At 33.3% G+C, this 17,834-nt stretch overlaps 1 protein-coding gene and 1 long non-coding RNA gene across 3 annotated transcripts in view; both read right to left on the bottom strand.

The window, feature by feature from the left end:
* The window catches only part of LOC129226576 (phosphatidylcholine:ceramide cholinephosphotransferase 1-like), a 126,340-nt gene that overhangs the window by 70,518 nt on the left and 37,988 nt on the right, over positions 1 to 17,834 (bottom strand). The window contains exon 1 of one of the 2 annotated variants that reach the window (XM_054861197.1): positions 3,789 to 3,876. The exons of the other annotated variant lie outside the window; for it this stretch is intronic. The gene's annotated coding sequence lies outside the window, so the exon portion shown is untranslated. Of the gene's footprint in view, positions 1 to 3,788; positions 3,877 to 17,834 lie in introns of those variants that run through there. 2 annotated transcript variants of the gene reach the window in all.
* The window catches only part of LOC129226577 (uncharacterized), a 123,465-nt gene that overhangs the window by 76,855 nt on the left and 28,776 nt on the right, over positions 1 to 17,834 (bottom strand). The window lies entirely within an intron of this gene.

The following is a 17,834-nucleotide window of genomic DNA, read 5'->3' as shown; positions in this document are numbered from 1 at the left end:
ACTTCCTCTAATATTTTTGTCTCTTGAAAAAAAAATTTTCCCCGATAGCCAAATTTTCTTGTAGAATTCCCCAACTTTTTTTTCCTTCACATTTTCGCTTTTTTTTTTTTTTTTTTTTTTTTTTTTGTCTTCTTTATCTTTTTTTATCTTTACTAATAATAAAGCTGAAAGTCTCTCTGTCTGGATATCTCTCTGTCCGGTTCTCTTTCGGTCTGTCTGGATCTCTAACGCGCATATAGCGCCAAGACCGTCCGGCTGATATTCATGAAATTTGGCAAAGAATTAGTTTGTAGCATGAAGGTGTGCACTTTTAAGCGATTTTTTGAAAATTTGATTTTTTTTATTTTTCTATTCCAATTTTAAGAACATTTTCCCGAGCAAAATTATCATAAGATGGATGAGTAAATTACCAAGTTATCATAACGTGGAACCGTAACGTGGGCAAGCCAATTGGCGAGAAATTCATTATGCATTATTTGTAAATATACAGGGGGGCCAAAAGACCTCTTAATTTTCTACTACGAGGAAAGCCGTGCAAGTGCCACTAGTCATAAATACAAGTGCCTGACCGAGAGATAAGAAATAATAAAATATTTTTTTTTTCTACTAGCATTTACTACTCTGCTTCTGTATGTACATTTAAACTATGATTTTTGTATATATTTATCCAAGAACACTATTCATCACACTTTTTACCTGTTTCCCCCAAAGCAGAATACTTTAGGATGTTCTGCAACGTAAAATCATTTCACCAAAATTGTTCTGAAAGTACTTTAAGCATTGTATGCGAAAAACCGTGACATTTTCCACAAATTGGGTGCCAAAAATCAAAATCGTTTCATATCGGAGTTTTTTTTTTTTTTTTTACTGGACTGTTGCTATTTATTTGTGTGGAAATAAGATATTTCCGGAAATATCACAGCTTTCAATCAAATGACTAATTAAAGAGCACTGAATTTGGAAAATTAGTTGATCATGAAAACTATAAAATCAAAAAAACTTTAACAAGGTGTCAAACCTAAACCGATTGAGATTCTCTAAAAAATAGTTTGTTTGATTTCTAAAATACATAGACAGAGCAAAGATACAAAATTTTATAAAAATCCGAACCTAGGTGGCAACTACATTTTTTTGGTTAATTTTACATGGCATGAAGGAGCAATTAAAATAATGTTCCTAAATAAATAAACTAATAAAATAAGGAATAAAATGAGTCGAGTTCAGGTTACATATAATAAAACACTTCAAAACTTTCTAAATGATTGACATATTTTCTGGATGCAAAGGAATTGAAATCTCAAACAAAACACGCAATTTCCGGCGATGGACGTGTTTCAGTGTTGGCATATTTCCAAAAAATACGTGTATGGACGAAATTGCTGTGAATGAAGATCGATCGTGAAAGTCCTACAAAGGACTTATCGAATTCAACATCGCGAGCTTTCCGCCAAATTATCGTAATTTGAAAATTTTAGATTTTCTTCTAATTTTAAGAAATCTGCAGAATTTCTACAAAATTCTATCTTGAGTTGGAAGGTATTTGTAGAAAATTTGCAGTTTCTACAGATTTTCTGCATCGTAGTTTCTGCAGATTTTCGGCACCGCGGTTGCCGCAGAATTTCTGCTTCGTGGTTTCTGTAGATTTTCTGCACCGTGGTTTCTGCACCGCCGTTTCCGCAGATTTTCTGCACCGCCGTTTCCGCAGATTTTCTGCACCATGGTTTTTGCAGAAATTTCACTGAAAATTGCAGAATTTTTGCAGAAAATGTATCAGTTTTCCTCTCACATTTGAACAGAATCGTTCTGCAGCTCAGGCATCTGTTCTGTGACGTACGTCGCAAATTTAGTAGTATTCTGCTTTGGGGCCTGTTTCACGTATCAACTAGTTACTCACGCAGAACATTAATGCGAATTCCATAGCATAATATTCCACATAATGCGAATTCCATTAAGTTGAGCAAAGCTAACCCAACGCTGTTTGATACAAAGGTGTATTTCACGAATGTTCCCACTACTTCTTGACGCGAATTTAAATACGAAAAAAAATCTTTTTTCCCCGAGGTTTTTTTCCCCCCAGGTTTTTCCCAAGGAAAAAAATTTTCCCCACAGAATTCCCCTCAAAACCCATTTCCCCAAAATGGGGAAATTTCCCCCAATCTGGCAACACTGGAACCGATATCAAAATTTTCATTTCAAGCACGCGTTTTGAACGCAGTAATTACGCTCTTTTCTTACAATCATTACGTTTAATTAATCGGCTTAATGTATTTCGTCGAAATGTCGAATTAGATCGTGCTAGCGGTGAAATATTGTACGCCATTCGCAAATTAATGTCACGCCCACAAGGGTGGGGCTGTTGGAAGTGACAAAACTAGTCACATATTACGTTTTATCTGATGGTTGCTGCATAAATACTTGATGCGTTAGTTTAATTTTAGTTATGTTCGTGTGTGTCTTGTATTGCTGAAAAATAGATGACTTGGGTGGATTCGACGCTTGAAAAATCATTTTTAGTACCATTAGACTTTCAATACTGAAACTTAGGAGATTTGTCTGCTAGCTGTATTGGATTTTCTGGTATTCCTATTTTTATTATTTTTTAAAGCTCTTCTCTGTCTATTGGTAATTAGACCTGTCATTTCGAATTTTTCCCGGGGGGGGGGGGCAAAAAGGTGTTCATTTGATGCACATTTTATCGGAAAAAACGAAAACCTCGCTCACTAATTGCGCTAATTGAAAAAAAAAAAATCTCAAACTCCCCTAAATGTTGGTAATCTTGCGATTTTTTTTATTTTTTTTGTTTTGAATATAAAATTCTCCGACTGTTGAGCTCCAGAAAAGATTTTTGTTGAGTAAGAAAGTTGCAATTGAAAATTTGCGCCTCATGCATCAAATTTACAACCTTTTCAAAAGCTTACTTGCATTATTTTTTTTTCTATGATATTTCTCTGTAAGTGCAACTTTTTCAAAGAAAACAAAGAACAGTGCGTTAAGTGGGTTGTTTTCTGTGGGTGTACGGTGTTGCGTTTTTAAAATTGATAATGCAGTTATCCCTTGTTATATCGCTCATACATTTCGCTACAAAACATTGTATTTCTTCAGAAGATCGTTTCTTTTTCGACAAATTACATTAAAAGCCCATTGCAAAGAATACCAGTACAACGAAATATCCCTTTCAGCGAAATAAACTTTCAATCCCAATTCAAGCATTACATTAGTAGAGTCTCAAAAGTTCGAGGTTCTGCTTAATCCGAGGTGCTTCATTTATATTTTAAGTTATACATCTTAGTAGCTCAAAATTTTATTTTCATTAAAATCTGAAAATAGAAATCTTTTGCTGCTGTAAAAATTATTGACTACGTACAGTAAATAATAAAAACACATTGAGAGGCTGGTTACGTTTTAGTTGACTTGCATACATAAATGCGTACGGATATCGAGTTAACATTCGTTTAGAAGCAATTAAAATCTACGTCAAAGTTTGAGTGATAAATTTTCCGGAAAGATAATAGTTCCTTGTCTTTACACAATGAAGTCGCCCGAAACGTGTAAGTTTTCAATCTCGAAGAATTTTCCGAATAATACAAGTTTTCAGCAATCCGAGGTGACATGAGCTCCAATTACCTCGGATTTTCGAGACCCCACTATACTTGAATTCAATTACAACGAAATTCCCGTTGCGACGAATAAAATTTGTTGTCGCTTGAAGTTCGAAGCAAAGGGATTTTAAACATGCATTTTTTTTCTCTTTGAATTCGTAGTATATTTAAGTAGGTAAAACAGTATACCTTTTGCTGAAGTTACTACTACAGAGCCGTGCCAAAAGTTAAATGAAATGCAACCGTTCAAATCAGTCCATATTCTCGCATCACCACCCTAGAATAAAACAGGGACAGGAATAACATCTTGAGATCTATTCAACGAACAAAAAGGTAGCTGGCTTTCCCTTAAATCAGTAACCACACGACCTTCTCTCTCAAGCCAAATTTTTTTTTTCCCTACAATTCGAACGTAATGATGACGTCACTAATCTCCGTCACGAGTAAGTAAAGAGAGACGGAAGAAACTGAGTCACATGTGATGACCTAGACATGAAATCGACTCGACTACGGTGGGAGAAGTAACGTTTTGTGACTTGTTTCCCCCTAATGATGCAACCGTATACACAGCTGTGTTAAAGACAAATGAACCGAGTAAGCTTTTAGTTTGACATAGGCAATCAGGAGTTTGATCGTAATCAATTTCCAGAATTCAGTCTCAAAATTTAAAATGGATTTAACATACGACTACAAGAACTGGAAGTCATAAAAGTGTATTACCTCGTTCATTTTTGATGCGGGGGAAATTAGATTTTAAAGATAAAATAGCTTGCGCAGCATAACAATGGAGCAAAAATACTTTGATCAAGAACATTTGATAAATTTATCCCGAAAGTTAATAACATTTGAAAATTTCGTATCTGCAGAATGGAATACAAAAACTAATGTGCATTCTTAAAACATGAAAATTTTATCAAAAACTTCATAGTTATAAAAAAGTAGCTGACGTTTCATCTAATAGCACGTGTGATAATAAGTAATTCATTTAGGTAAGCATCCGTTTTAGCGAAAACTTCTCTCTGACAGATGTTCCAAGTGCCAAATCTGCGTTTATGCGGTGGATAGGAACCGCATGAAAAACCACGTTGAAAATAATCCAAAAACTTACGAAAACGAAATTAAAAAAAAAAAAAAAAACATGTGATGAAAATTTTGCCGAGTAGTCAGACAAAATTTCCGAATTAGGAAATTTTTGGGAAGTTACAGTGACCTCCCATCGGAGAGCCTCTGTCGTCACTTGAAGATACTACCTCGCGCTCGTAAAATTTCGCCAATTTGATTGAAATTTTCATTACACCGCACAAGAAACAGGTTTGAGCGTATACGATAAAAATATTTTTCTTAAGGATTTTATTCACCTCTTTTCGAAACATTTCGCCTTTTTTTCCCCTCCTTTCAACTTTAGTTTTTGAAGACAACATAAGCCTTGATGAAACATTTTTTGCCATTCGGCAACTAAGCGAATATTTGCTTGAATAATAATTATTATTGGAGAAAATTTATTCAATTTTATGAATCAACAATCTAAAAACTTAAATTAACTTCATATTAACAGTCTTTTATGTTACATTTACTGAAGTGTGTTGAGGAAGGTTCATCCAATTTATATAGTTCATAAAGTTCAACAGAGCTCGTAATTCTGAGTTTCCTAATGAGTTTTAATTCAAAGGTTTGTAATTGCTGCCTAATTAACTAGTCCAGTCATATTGACATTAAAATTACAAAGTACGATGTAGTTCTGATTTTTTAATATGTTGTTTGGGTCAGTTAGGGTGTAATTCTAAGTTTGCAGTTTTCAAAAACCTGTGCTCGCTGCGTAATAGGGAAGTTGCAACCTATTAAATGTTCATATTTTGACTATTGGATATTGTTAATTGACCCTCAAAACTAAAAAATTCACTATCGCCGAATTTTAAAACACCGTGATTGATTTTTAATGAATTTTTTAAAATCCACGTGCAAAAGTGCGCTCTTCTGAAACGTCACTAGCTTACGTCACAGGGCACTAATGGGCAGCCTTCTGCCGAAGATCCCTTGTTTTCGCTACGGACATTTTGAGCGTTATGATATTTTTATTTTTTAGAAACTCAATAATCCTTTTGAACACACTATGGAGGCCGGATTCGATAAAGCACAATCTAATAATCTTCCTCAAGAAACATCAATGATGGTATTCGAATATTTCCGAGAGGATGAAAGGTTTAATGTTCTAGAAACGCGAGGAGTTAAGTGCGAGGAGGTAAGCCTTACGTTTCGTCTTCGAAGTCAACTGCACGTCCTTCGGCTTCTCCCGCGGCGGAAGAGCGCATGACGTCACTTCCTGTGCCATTTGACGTCACAATTGCTTGAACTTTAAAAATTAATTTTAAAAAACTACTTATCGTATCGCAAAAATTTTTTCACCTATGATGTTTATACATGTTACTATATCATATAAAAATAAAATTGAAAAATCGAAAACTTCCCGATTCGCGAAAAAGTGCGAAATTTTCGGACGTCTTTTAGTTTTTCCTTTCTAACTCCGAAACTATGCAACTTTTGATTCTAAATGTAAATACCCGTTTTAAAGCAACAATTAAACAAACAATAATTAAACAACAATAAAACAATTTAAGCTCAAGTGGCACTCTGTACGACCAATAGTTTAGGAGATATCGTACTTCAAAAACTGGCCATTTCTGGCGAAAAGTAAAAAAAAATATGCTTCGATCACATTTCAGGCCAAACATCGACATAAATTCCTACTCTACAAGAAAACTAGGTATACTGTTATAGTAAATTTAATTGGTTTCCATTTAAGCCAAAAACGAAGTCTGTCGATTCAATGGTTCTTTTACAATTGCAAAACAAACAAATCCTATTCTAAAAAAAGGGGCAAAGAATTATATAATAAGACTATAATATGTGTTTATATAAGTTATGTGTGTTGGCATAACACTGCGGCTATCAAAAAATAAATAAAATACGCCAATAATACTTTTTATACGCCGAGTTTTCCGATATTTGTTTGTTTTGCGATTGAAAAATAGTGAGCTTTAGTTGTTCAGAATTTAATGCACTTTAAAACGGTTATTTACTTTTAGAATCATAGTTGCATAGTTTCGGAGTTAGAAGGGAAAAAATAGAAAAAAAGTGCGAAAATTTCGCAGTTTTTCGCGACTTACGCAGCGAGCACAGGTTTTATAAAACTGCAAACTTAGATTTACATTACCCGAACTGACCCGAACAACATATTAAAATAAAATAATAGTTTAAAAAACTAAAAAAACACGCTTTAGTAGCAAAATGATCTAAAAAGTTAAAATAATCTTTGGATGACAAGTATATAAAGTAATTGACCAAACACTTAATTTTACTGTAATAAAAAAAACGTGGGGGGCTTCTTATCAGTTGTCTTAAATTTCCTGCACTTGTTATCCATGCAAAAATGTAAATAAGCAGCCCCCCCACGCTTTTTTTATTACAATATAATTTAGTGTTTGGTTAATTACTTTACATACTTGTCATCCAAAGATTTTTTTTAACTTTTTAGTTATTTTGCTCCTAAAGCGTGTTTTTTTTAGTTTTTCAAACTATTAATTTTTTTTAGTTCATTTTGCTATAAAAGCGTGTTTTTTTTTTTTTAGTTTTTTAAACTATTTGTTTCAAATAAGATTTAGAAACTAAATATTGCTAACACCTGTAACTCTTAAATGAAATCTTTGTGCGTGTGTTCGATTTTATAATAGAATGTATCTTAATATTCTATTGCATTATTTGCATCAGACATTTTGAATGCTTTCTGGTAAATTCATGTGTAAAAATTGTTACACCTCGCAGCTCTGATTTGTACGTTGTAAGTAATTCTAATAAGCCACTATTCGTCCATAGGAAAGTTGGACCCACAAACATACAAGTTAAGCTAATAAAAGCGTGTTAATTAGAATAAACTAATTACTTATCGTTGATAAATTAATTTGATTATAGAATATTACATTGTCATCGGGTCTGAGGTTGCATTCCAAATTTTAAAAGAATCCGATCACAAAAAGTAGGCGAAAATTGAGTTGCAGATTATAAATTTAATTTCGGTGTAGACGGGATTAGAACGCACGCCCAATGAATGATTCCTGGAGGTGGACGTCAGCGAAGACCCGCGCCTTAGACCGCTCGGCTACGAACGCTCATAAAATGGTGGAATGTACTAACATTAATAAGTCACTAGCTCTTAGTCCAAAGGAGGGTTACTCACAAACATACAAGTGAGGCTAATAAAAGCTTGTTAAAATCAGAACTACATCGTGCTTTGCGATTTTAGCCCCTCCCCCTTTTTTGTATAATATGACTGGACTAAATGAAATGCGACGCAAATAATTTCCTGAATAAAACAACACGCTTTTTAAACTTGTTTTGATCACTTAAATGGATGCTATCTCCTCGACCTGTTGACATTGCAATGTCGGAAAACAGGTATTCCATTACGAAATCAAAGTTTTTCTTTGTATCACGAAACGCTCCGAAAAAAGGAGTCAAATAACAATTCATATGAAATCAATTTAATTCGCTTGATTGGCTATGAAATGGCTATTTCTAACTAACAGGTATTTCAAAACCAAATAGCTGACGAAAAATATAAAAGTAAGTTTGAACATTAAAAAGGTGCTTAACTCTTTCAATTGCATTACTAATTAGCCATAATATATTGTGTTGCATTGAATACATTAACGCACTTAGTTGAAACAAAGTTATTCTTAGCTAACTAGTAAAAATGCCCATTTGAGCACAACAGCAGCAATGGCTTAAAAAATCGAATCACATCGAAAAGTAGGGTGTCCTCAAACTCAAACTTAGCTCTACGGAACTTTGACGCTCTGTGGGAACGTAATAGATGTTTCGAAAAATCTGTTTTATATTCTTCACTCAACGGTTACAAGAGATGCAAACGTGCATAACGGATTAATATTCTGTCGAAAACGTCTGAGTAATAAGTACATTTAAATAAACGGTGAAAGTAAAATTTGACAATGTTTCACTTAAAATATTTATCTTTGCCGAAGCCTAAGCCACTGCACGATCAGATTTTTTTCCCCTGGCGGAATAAGGGAGGGATTCAGCCCTATAAAAAGTTAACTTGGTCGCCAGGCGTACAGTGTAAGGGAGAGTGTTGTACCTTTAACGTTTGTACATTGGGACGGTATGTTTTTTATAATACTTTTGTTTAAAATAATTCAACACATATATATCATATTCACAATCACAATGCATTTACTTAAACTTGTTCAACAAAATCGTAATTTTGGGTTTAATCACTGGAAAATATTGTTTTATAAAAGTCACCTGACACTAGAGAACCACTGGTTGAGATCTCTGCTTCACAGAAATAAAAACAAAGACGGAGGAAGACGAAATTACAATTCAAATTAAATCCAGGGGTTTCAGTGGTCGCACGTAAAATTTTCTGAAGACAATGAAATTTTTGAAAACTATGAAGAAGCTCGACTCCCTTCCAGTGTTGGCAAGGCTTTTCCCATCCCCGGTAAATACCATGGTAAAAGCCGGTATTTACCGTCATGGGGAAATGATTTTTAAAATCATAAACATAAATTCAAAACCATCTTTAAAAATATCAAAATTGAGTTCTAAGTAAATAATAGCTTGAAAAATTGAAAAAAGAGAAATTTACAAAAAAGGAGCAAGTGGATTTATTTATCAATATTTGCACAATACAAGATTACAAATCATAATCCTATTCATATTCTTCGTCTTCTACTTCCACATTGGGTTTAAGCATCAGGTAACATTAGTTTAGAGGCTTTTTGGAAAACCCAGTCTATTTCTAATGTTGTTTCGGATGAATGCAAAATTAGAAAAAATACGTTCGGGAGATGCTGATGACGCAGGACAGACATCCCTTAAGGTGTTCCATTAATTGCAGAAACTTTATTAAAATTCTTCCACCATATGCTGGTGAAATAGTGTTTGTAATGCTTTAAGAGAAAAATGTCTTCGACTGATTTTTCAAACATTCTATTTGAGTGGACAAGAATCTGGCAACAACTGTTACTGATGATGCAAAAGAACATTTTAGTACGAATGTCAAACCAAACCAAAATTTAAGAAAAAAAAATGTTTAATAGGTCTACTTAAAAATGTAATAAACATTTTATTTAAATTAAACAAATTATTTATTGCTTCTCTTGATAACCCTGGTATTTTCAAGTTAAATAATCTTATTTTATTCTTTTCTAAAATATTTATTTAGGAAATTAATTATTTTTTTAAACTTTTGTGGGCTAATTTTATGTTTTGTGCAATAATTCTTATTTTTTTTTAATATTCTTTTCCTACAGAATAATTTCAAACCCAAGTTAATTTTGTAATAACTTTATTTCTAACTTCCATTTTACACATCAGATTCAGAAAGTCTAGTTACATATTGTTATTCGGAAGCTTTTCCCGGTATTTACCACTTTTTGCCAGTTTTTGCCGGGAGATAGAAAAAAACAAGTTTTGGACTGGAAAAAGCCAACCCTGCTCCCCTACCCCTTATGTAAAAACTCTTTAAATATGCATACAAAAATCATTGAAAAAAAAAAACATTTTAAAAGTTTCTTCTTTTTTAAAAAAATAATTTCAGTTTTAAAATGTGTTGTCAGTCCAAAATTTTTGGAATGAAATTTCGGATAAAAAACACCCCTGATTGATTAAATCTTCTGTGAGATTTCCTGACCCTGGTGCCGAGTTCTTAGGAACGAGTTACTTGGACAAGTTCACAAAAAAAAAAAAAAAAAAAAAATCGTCCTTTCCATTTCGTAAAAAGTTTCATTGGAGATTTTACCGGGAATAGCGAATAGTTCGTAAAACCCCATGAGTTAGTAAATTAGTGGTTTGTCAAGCGATCATCTTCACTGCAGAAATGAATTTCAAAACAATATCTTTCCAATCAGAAATTCAAACATACCTGAAACAAAAAAATGCCGTAGGAAATCTTGACACAAAACTCATCTGATACACAGTCTCAAATGTTCACGAACTAAGAGATCACCCCATTCAGAAATCAATTCTTTATCTAGGCTTTCGAAATCTTTACGTAGCTATAAAACAGGCGCAATAAGTTTTGATACCCATGAAAACAAAAATAAACTGATAACAATCAACTTTCAATCTTTCCAGGAGAAGAATAGATAAATGAATAGAATTTATCAAGAACAAATAGTTTTTATCAGAAGAACTATTAAATGTCTTAATGACTGTAACAAATAGTTCGCTATCGGCACCGTCTTGCGAGAAGTACTATAACTCTTATCAGCAACCTGAGTTTCTAAACCGAAAAAGTTTTAATAATGTTCTTAAACGAGAGTTCTTAAAGAGGTCATGGTTAGAGAAGAGCAATAGGAGTGAGTACGCACTAGGGCGGCCAAACTTCACATTCGGAGGGGGGGGGGGGGGGCTAGAATAGAATCAGTTGTTAAAAGCGAGTTTTCTCTCGAACTTCCCTAGCTGCACCTCTGCTAACAGATGTAAAAGTCGGGAGCCCTGAATCTCGGGAAGGTAGTCAATAATGAATAATTATTCCAGTTAACCTTTTTTAACGAAGTAGCTAATATTTATTCATAAATAAAAAACAAATACATGTATTAAATATACAAATTACGTTAAAAATTAGGCTTAGTATAATTCATCTCGAAAGAAGCTTGAAGGAAAAGCTCGCATTTTACGCATTGAATTTGAGTTATACGATTTTTTTTTTTTTATTCATTGTTTTTCCCGAAATTTTTTGAGCAACAAACAAGAAACTTTCTGTGAAATTCTTTCGTCACTGAATTAGAAGTAAATGGCTTGCAAATTGGACAAGCGGTCAATCTTAAGGATACTTCAGAAAACGTATTACTTTACACGATGAAAAAGAAGAATAAACTAAGGTTCAAGAAATGCAAGCGGGAGGCGTAGCCAGTGGGTCAAATTGTCCCCCACTTTTTCAAATTTCTCCGAAGAATTACTCTAGAATGATAAAATAGTGCTCAGAAATATGAATTTCAAAATGATAAAAATGATAAATACATTAAAAAACAGCTCAAAAAAATTTAGCAGAAAAAGCCAATAGTTTTATTAGCTGAATATCTATCTCTATATATTTTTTTTAAACTATAAGAATCCCACACTCATTTTTAGAGTCTCAAGAAACGCATTCATTAACCTCAAAAATTTACTGACCAGCTCTGCATTCTTGATTGAGTGTGCGATTTAAAGTGCGAGCTACAACTTTATTTTTTAAGAAATATTTTACGATAAAATGCCTTAATTCCACAAGGATCCAATTATCTGGCAAAAATGGCAGTAGTATATCTTTGTGAAATAGTACAACGATGAAGGATCATCCTTGGCTTCACAAAATATAAAACGTGTGCTGATGATTCAAACCAATTTAGGGAATGCTAGTTTCTGTGGTTAACAAGATCACGTCATCACCGGAAGTCATGAAGTTTAGCGAATGATACAGCTTTAAGTATTCTGAACATATGCTGAAGCACAGCTGAAGTTTCAAAAACAAAAAGCGCATTAAAAAATTGCGACTTCTTTTTTTCTTTCTTTGTTTAGTTTTTGTTACACGTTGCTCTCGTTGATGGGTCGGTGGAGCAACATTTCTAATCGTTGCCAAAAAAAAATGAATAATAGTAATTATTAAAATTAACTTTGAAAAAAATTAAAATAGTAAGCTTAGATTTTTGAATTTGGGGAATTAGAAACTTTTCATATAACACAGGTTTTCGAGGCTTTCTTTGATTCAAGCCATCAGTTGAAAAAAACGTTTTTCTCTCACTTTTACGCTTTTTTATACTTGCACTTTCACGGTTAGCATAGAGTATGATAGAGATGACACGCAAAACTAATAAAACTTGAAGCCGGAAGATGCACCGATGCATCCCAAGATCCTTAACTTCTCGTTAAAAATTTTTGGGTTACATTGATTCAAAACATTGCAGCATTTTTTGAGCAACAAACAAGTAAGCAATTGTAATTAACAATTTCAAATTGTTAATTACATTAAACTTAGGCATTATTGCAAGTTTATGAAGCAACGTTTTTGAAATTGCATTAAAACGTGAATTTTAACATAAACCCATCTGCCAGCATCTTGTGATTTGGTCTTTTGCGACATTGATGATAAGCAATCTAGCGATGCGACCATGTTATCATAGCCCTTCCCATTTCCGGCCCGATGTAGTTATTCCATAACTGCTGCTTCCATTTAACCTCCTTCTTATAGGCGTGTCATCACTTTTGAATTTCCTCACTCTTAATTGCAAAAAGTTTTTTAATCGATGCTGAAAACAAAAGCAAATAATAGCAATTATAAAGTTAGCTGTTAAAAAAAGTTAACAAAAGAAAAAAAACCTTATATAATTAAAAACTGAACGTATGTATCTATGTATGTCCAAGTTACTTCACCCGAACGCCAATGAACTGACCATCGAGCCATGTATCGATAGATTCCTAATTTTCCCGTCTTTATGTTTGGTTAATTTAATATAATCCTGCGATATAATAATTAGCGGAGATATCAATTAAAAACCATTAATTGTGACACTTAGATTTCGACATAAAAATCCGTATTTTTCGAAGACTTTCCTCCATTCAAGTTATTATTCAGTCCTTCATCTCAACTTTCCGTAGCAATGCTTTTATTAAAATTTGTAGCGTAAAGAAAATCATTGAGAAAAAATATCTGTTGCAATTTTTTCCTCGAATATAAACAAATTAAAATTTTGACTTGTGTTTTGAGGCTTTTCCTGAAATCGGAGAATTTAAAATGTTTTTTTTTGGATATTTTTCCTTAATCTAACGCAAAACATTTTTTTTTTTTTTTTTTTGTTCAAGCCTGATTGTTGAACACGCGTCACTTGACATAACTTTTATTTTTGAAGTGGACCGTGCAAAGCCGGGCGACGCAGCTAGTTAGTAATTAAGTGCTCAAGGCTGAACCAGTCAAGGCTGAGATAAGAATTGGATATTGAAACTTTCCAGACTTCGAAAACGATCCTGATTTTCGAGGCTTTCTGCAACTCAAGTCATAAAAACATTTTTAAAAGCATTTTTGACCATACTTTTCTTTCCTAGTGAATGCATTGTTACAGGTTCAGTGTATTTTTAGTACATAAGTACTTACTAACCCCTTCCCCTCTCTCTCCAGTTCCAAAAGGAAGACAGAAGTAAAAACAAGACTTCACGTCTAAGAATTAGCTTTTCAAATCGAGACTAAACAGAAAAGAAAGTACCCATAAAAGCAATTGCCCAGAACATGCAATTTTCGCGCCATCCTGAAACAGCAGCAAAAATAAAAGATCTTCCTGGTTAAAATAAATCTGTCAGTCGATAGCCTTCAAAAAAAGGAAACATTTATACGAGGGCGATTTTCAGCGAAATCCAATTGACTGGAAGGAAAACAGAACTTTAGACAGAAATTACCCCCGCACCCTCCAGAGACATTTGCAGCATGCAGTTTCCGCTATCGTATCGTTTCGTTTTGCGCTGGGGTGTGTGAGGGGACTCGCGTGCGGCCCGGCACTGTTGCGTGCTGCATGACTCGATCTGTACGCTAAGCGGCGCACTGGAGAGCTGCACAAAATTTGGGTATTTCCCAGGGAGAGATGGAATCTGAAATGAGATTCGAATTTTTGCATATAGTGACTGGAATGATTTAAAACAGAATGCACAAATTTAGTCTTTTTTCTTTTGCTTGTAGTTAACGAAAAATATATCCTAGCTCAAAACATAATATATAATAAAAATCGACTTGTACTATAGATTAATCCAAAGCTCTACTCTTCTTTAAGGCAGGTGGGGAGATGAATCAGTAAAAATGTTGCCTCAAAAGAACAAAAAAAAAAAAAAAAAACTAAAAATTTCTTAGGGGGAAAATGTATCAGGAGCACACTATAGTTTGAAAGATTTTTCAATCATCGTCTATTTCCGTATTTAATAATAATAAAAGTTGCGGATTTCACAACAGTCTCACATGCGAAATTATCTTCAAAAGTGCTATAAGTTGTAAGGCAAAACATGATCAGGGTCGCCGAGAGAGGGGGCAGCAAGGGCAAAATCCCCGGGGCCCGGCCCGAGAGGAAGCCTGGGTGCCTCCTCGAAATGAAAAAAAAATTTCAGAGTATATGCTGCTAACTGAACTTTTTTTTAGTGTTGGAAAAGCAAAAACATCTCTCATTCAACACGTTAGCCCATTATTCAACATCTGCATGTTCACAGCATCCAGTTCTTGTGGATCAGTTCTTTACGGGGCTATCTTGCAGAGACGTTTCTATTGGGAATTAAAACGAACATTAGCGAGACCACCATGATAAACAGCGTAAGCTTTCCTTCTTTAACCCGGTTCCGGAACACAGTTGGGTGACATCAAGGTAGGGGTTACCAAACTTTGAGTCGCGACCCTCAAGCATTTCTTATGAGGTCGTGACATTGTCCCTACCCTTAAAAATATATTACTGCATTGTTTAAAAATGAAAATACATAGGGAAAAATAACATTTTAGAACACTAGTACTATCAATACTTGAGCGCAGTGGCAAATCCAAGAGAAAAGCTATAGGATTGCAGTAAAATGCCACCCCCCCCCCCTCATACCAGAGTACCTGATCCCACATCATCATCTAAGAAAATCTTTCATTTTGGTTTAGGGACTTTCATCCCTACAAATTTTTACGAAAGAGTCCCGAATTCACCTCCCTCTAACATCATCTAAAATCGTCTAAATTTTCGTTTTTGGAACTTCAATTTCGAATACTTTGTGTGAGAGATTCTCTAAATCCCAGCCCTTATCCTGAAAGATGTCTTGCAACTGCATTTTTAGGACTTAATTTTGGGTCTACTCCCGAAAGACTCCCGAACCCCATCCCCTCCTCCTATCTTCATCAAAAATAGCGAAGAAATGGGTTTTTAGGATTTTAAAATCAAAAAAATTTTACACAGAGGAGTGCCTACTGTCCTCTTCACATAATTAAAGATCATATAAAATTTAGTTTTTAGGATTTAAATTTCAAAAGAAATTCCGAGTGAAGGTTCTCCAACATTTCTCCTTGTCATCTCGGCCGAGTACCAAGTTACCGAGTAGTGAGTTACTGAGTACCAATTATGTTTTAAGAAGAACCACCGACATATACGTGGTACATTTGAACTTATCGGAATAGTAGTATAGACCTTCATGTCCATATAATAGTTTTTGAAACAATATTATAGCTGAAAATTAATTATGCATTACTTACAAGATTTTGCTTGTGTCAAAAATTTTAGAAAAAAGTTATTTTTAAAATTAAAAATAAACAAATAAATAAAAGGTATGATTAATCAAGTTAGAATTAAAACAAATTATACCAATCTATTATGGTTCTAGTCCGCAAACAAATAATTTTTAAAAGCAAATACAGGAGCACTGCAGACACGTGCTTCTGCGTTACAAGGAACGTCTTTTTTAGGGCATAAAATGTGAGCTAATGAATGAAAAGACATTCGAAAAAAAAATCCGACTTTTGACGGATGTCTTGAAATCCATGCGCTCACATTTTATGCATTGAAAAAGGCGTTCCTTGTAGCGCCAAAACACGTGTCTGCAGTGTTCCTGCACATTTGTGATTTTAACGTTGTTTTGTTTGCTTTTATTTTTTAAGTAAAGGTATATTTTTATATTCCTTATAAATAATTTTTGTTCGTAGCAAAAATCACTTTCATGATATAAAAATTCCGTATTTTCTATACTTACCTTTTTTTTTTGCCCAATTTTTTATAAATAAATTTTATTTACTTTGGGGATATTAACATAAAGATTTATTACATTGAAGCAATATAAACTTCATTATTCTCAAAATTTAACCTTGGCTTGTAAATTTGAACTGTTAGTGATTGCAGTATATTGTATACCTGCATTTATTATCAATTGTAATATCTGTCTTGAACAATATTAAATTTTTTGCAACTACTCAGTATTGGCCGAGTATCTGATCAAAATTTGGCCGAGTAATGAATAGTTGCCGAGTACTCGGTACGTCTCCAAATATTTCATTTCCATTTATGAAAAATTGGAGAGCATTCCTGATCCTCCTCCCGCCCCTCCCTTTCGTTAAAAATCATCAAAAACTTCATTTTTAGGACTTGAATTTCGAGAAATTCCAAAGGCATACGAGCTTTAGGGTCATTCTCCAGAAAACGTTAAAAATCTAGTCCCTTCTGATTATTTTCCTTATTTCATATAATTTGTTTTTTAACTAAAATTTATTGAGAATTAGGCACTGTTTTTAATGTATTATAACATATAAATTCTAAAAATAATATAATTTAATATCTAAATTTGAGTCCACAGAGCATGACTAGTCATGTCCGTGGCCTGTCTCACTCTCAGCTTTTAATTTATTATTGGCTTCCAAATTCACAACAAATCCCACTGGTTTGATTAATTTTCACTCTATTAAATTGAAATGCTTTTAGGATAATATTTATAAAATGTGAATTGATTATTTTATGAATAAGTTAATTAAATTTATAAAAATATGTGTGTCCTTCAGATCTCATCATGTCCGTGGTCAAAATATTAATACTTGTTTTCAAGCTCAATAGATAGCAGCACTAGTTAACTACTGTACTGAAATCATTTACTGAGCCATAGTGGACACTTTGGCAAAACATTAGTTTCTTTACTAAATGAGTTCAGACATTATTTTTAGATAAAAGATTAAACTGAAGATTTTACAGATCACACCATCATATCTGTGGTCATCAAATTAAACAAGGTATGTCAATTTTTTTTAATTTTTCATTTAGAATAGAAAATAAAAAGCTAACTAAAGCTTAATTTAACTGCCACATGTTATTAACCCTAAATCTCTTCTCTCTATAAGGTTCAGTGAAAAATTTCATCATGTCCGTGGATCATCATGTCCGTGGTCCTATGGTTCCACAGACATGATCTGTTGCTCCACGGACATGATTTGAGAGTTGTTTTTAAATTATATAAGAGTTAAAAATTATAAAAAATATAATTAATGGAAAAACTAATTATTTACATCCTTTATAAGTATTTGTTTTTCATTTTTTTAAAGATTAAATTAGAATGATTTTTAATATTAGTACAAGAAAGGTAAATAAATAAAAAAAGTTTTTTTACCCTATAATTGCATCAATATTTTTAAAAGTAACTTATTTTAATATAGTTTCTTGTAAAATAATCAATAATATATTTATTATAGGTGGTAAC

The sequence above is a fragment of the Uloborus diversus genome, chromosome 7 (assembly GCF_026930045.1).
Source record: "Uloborus diversus isolate 005 chromosome 7, Udiv.v.3.1, whole genome shotgun sequence".
NCBI classification, from domain to species: Eukaryota; Metazoa; Arthropoda; class Arachnida; order Araneae; family Uloboridae; genus Uloborus; species Uloborus diversus.
This window is presented reverse-complemented; position numbering and strand designations above follow the sequence as displayed.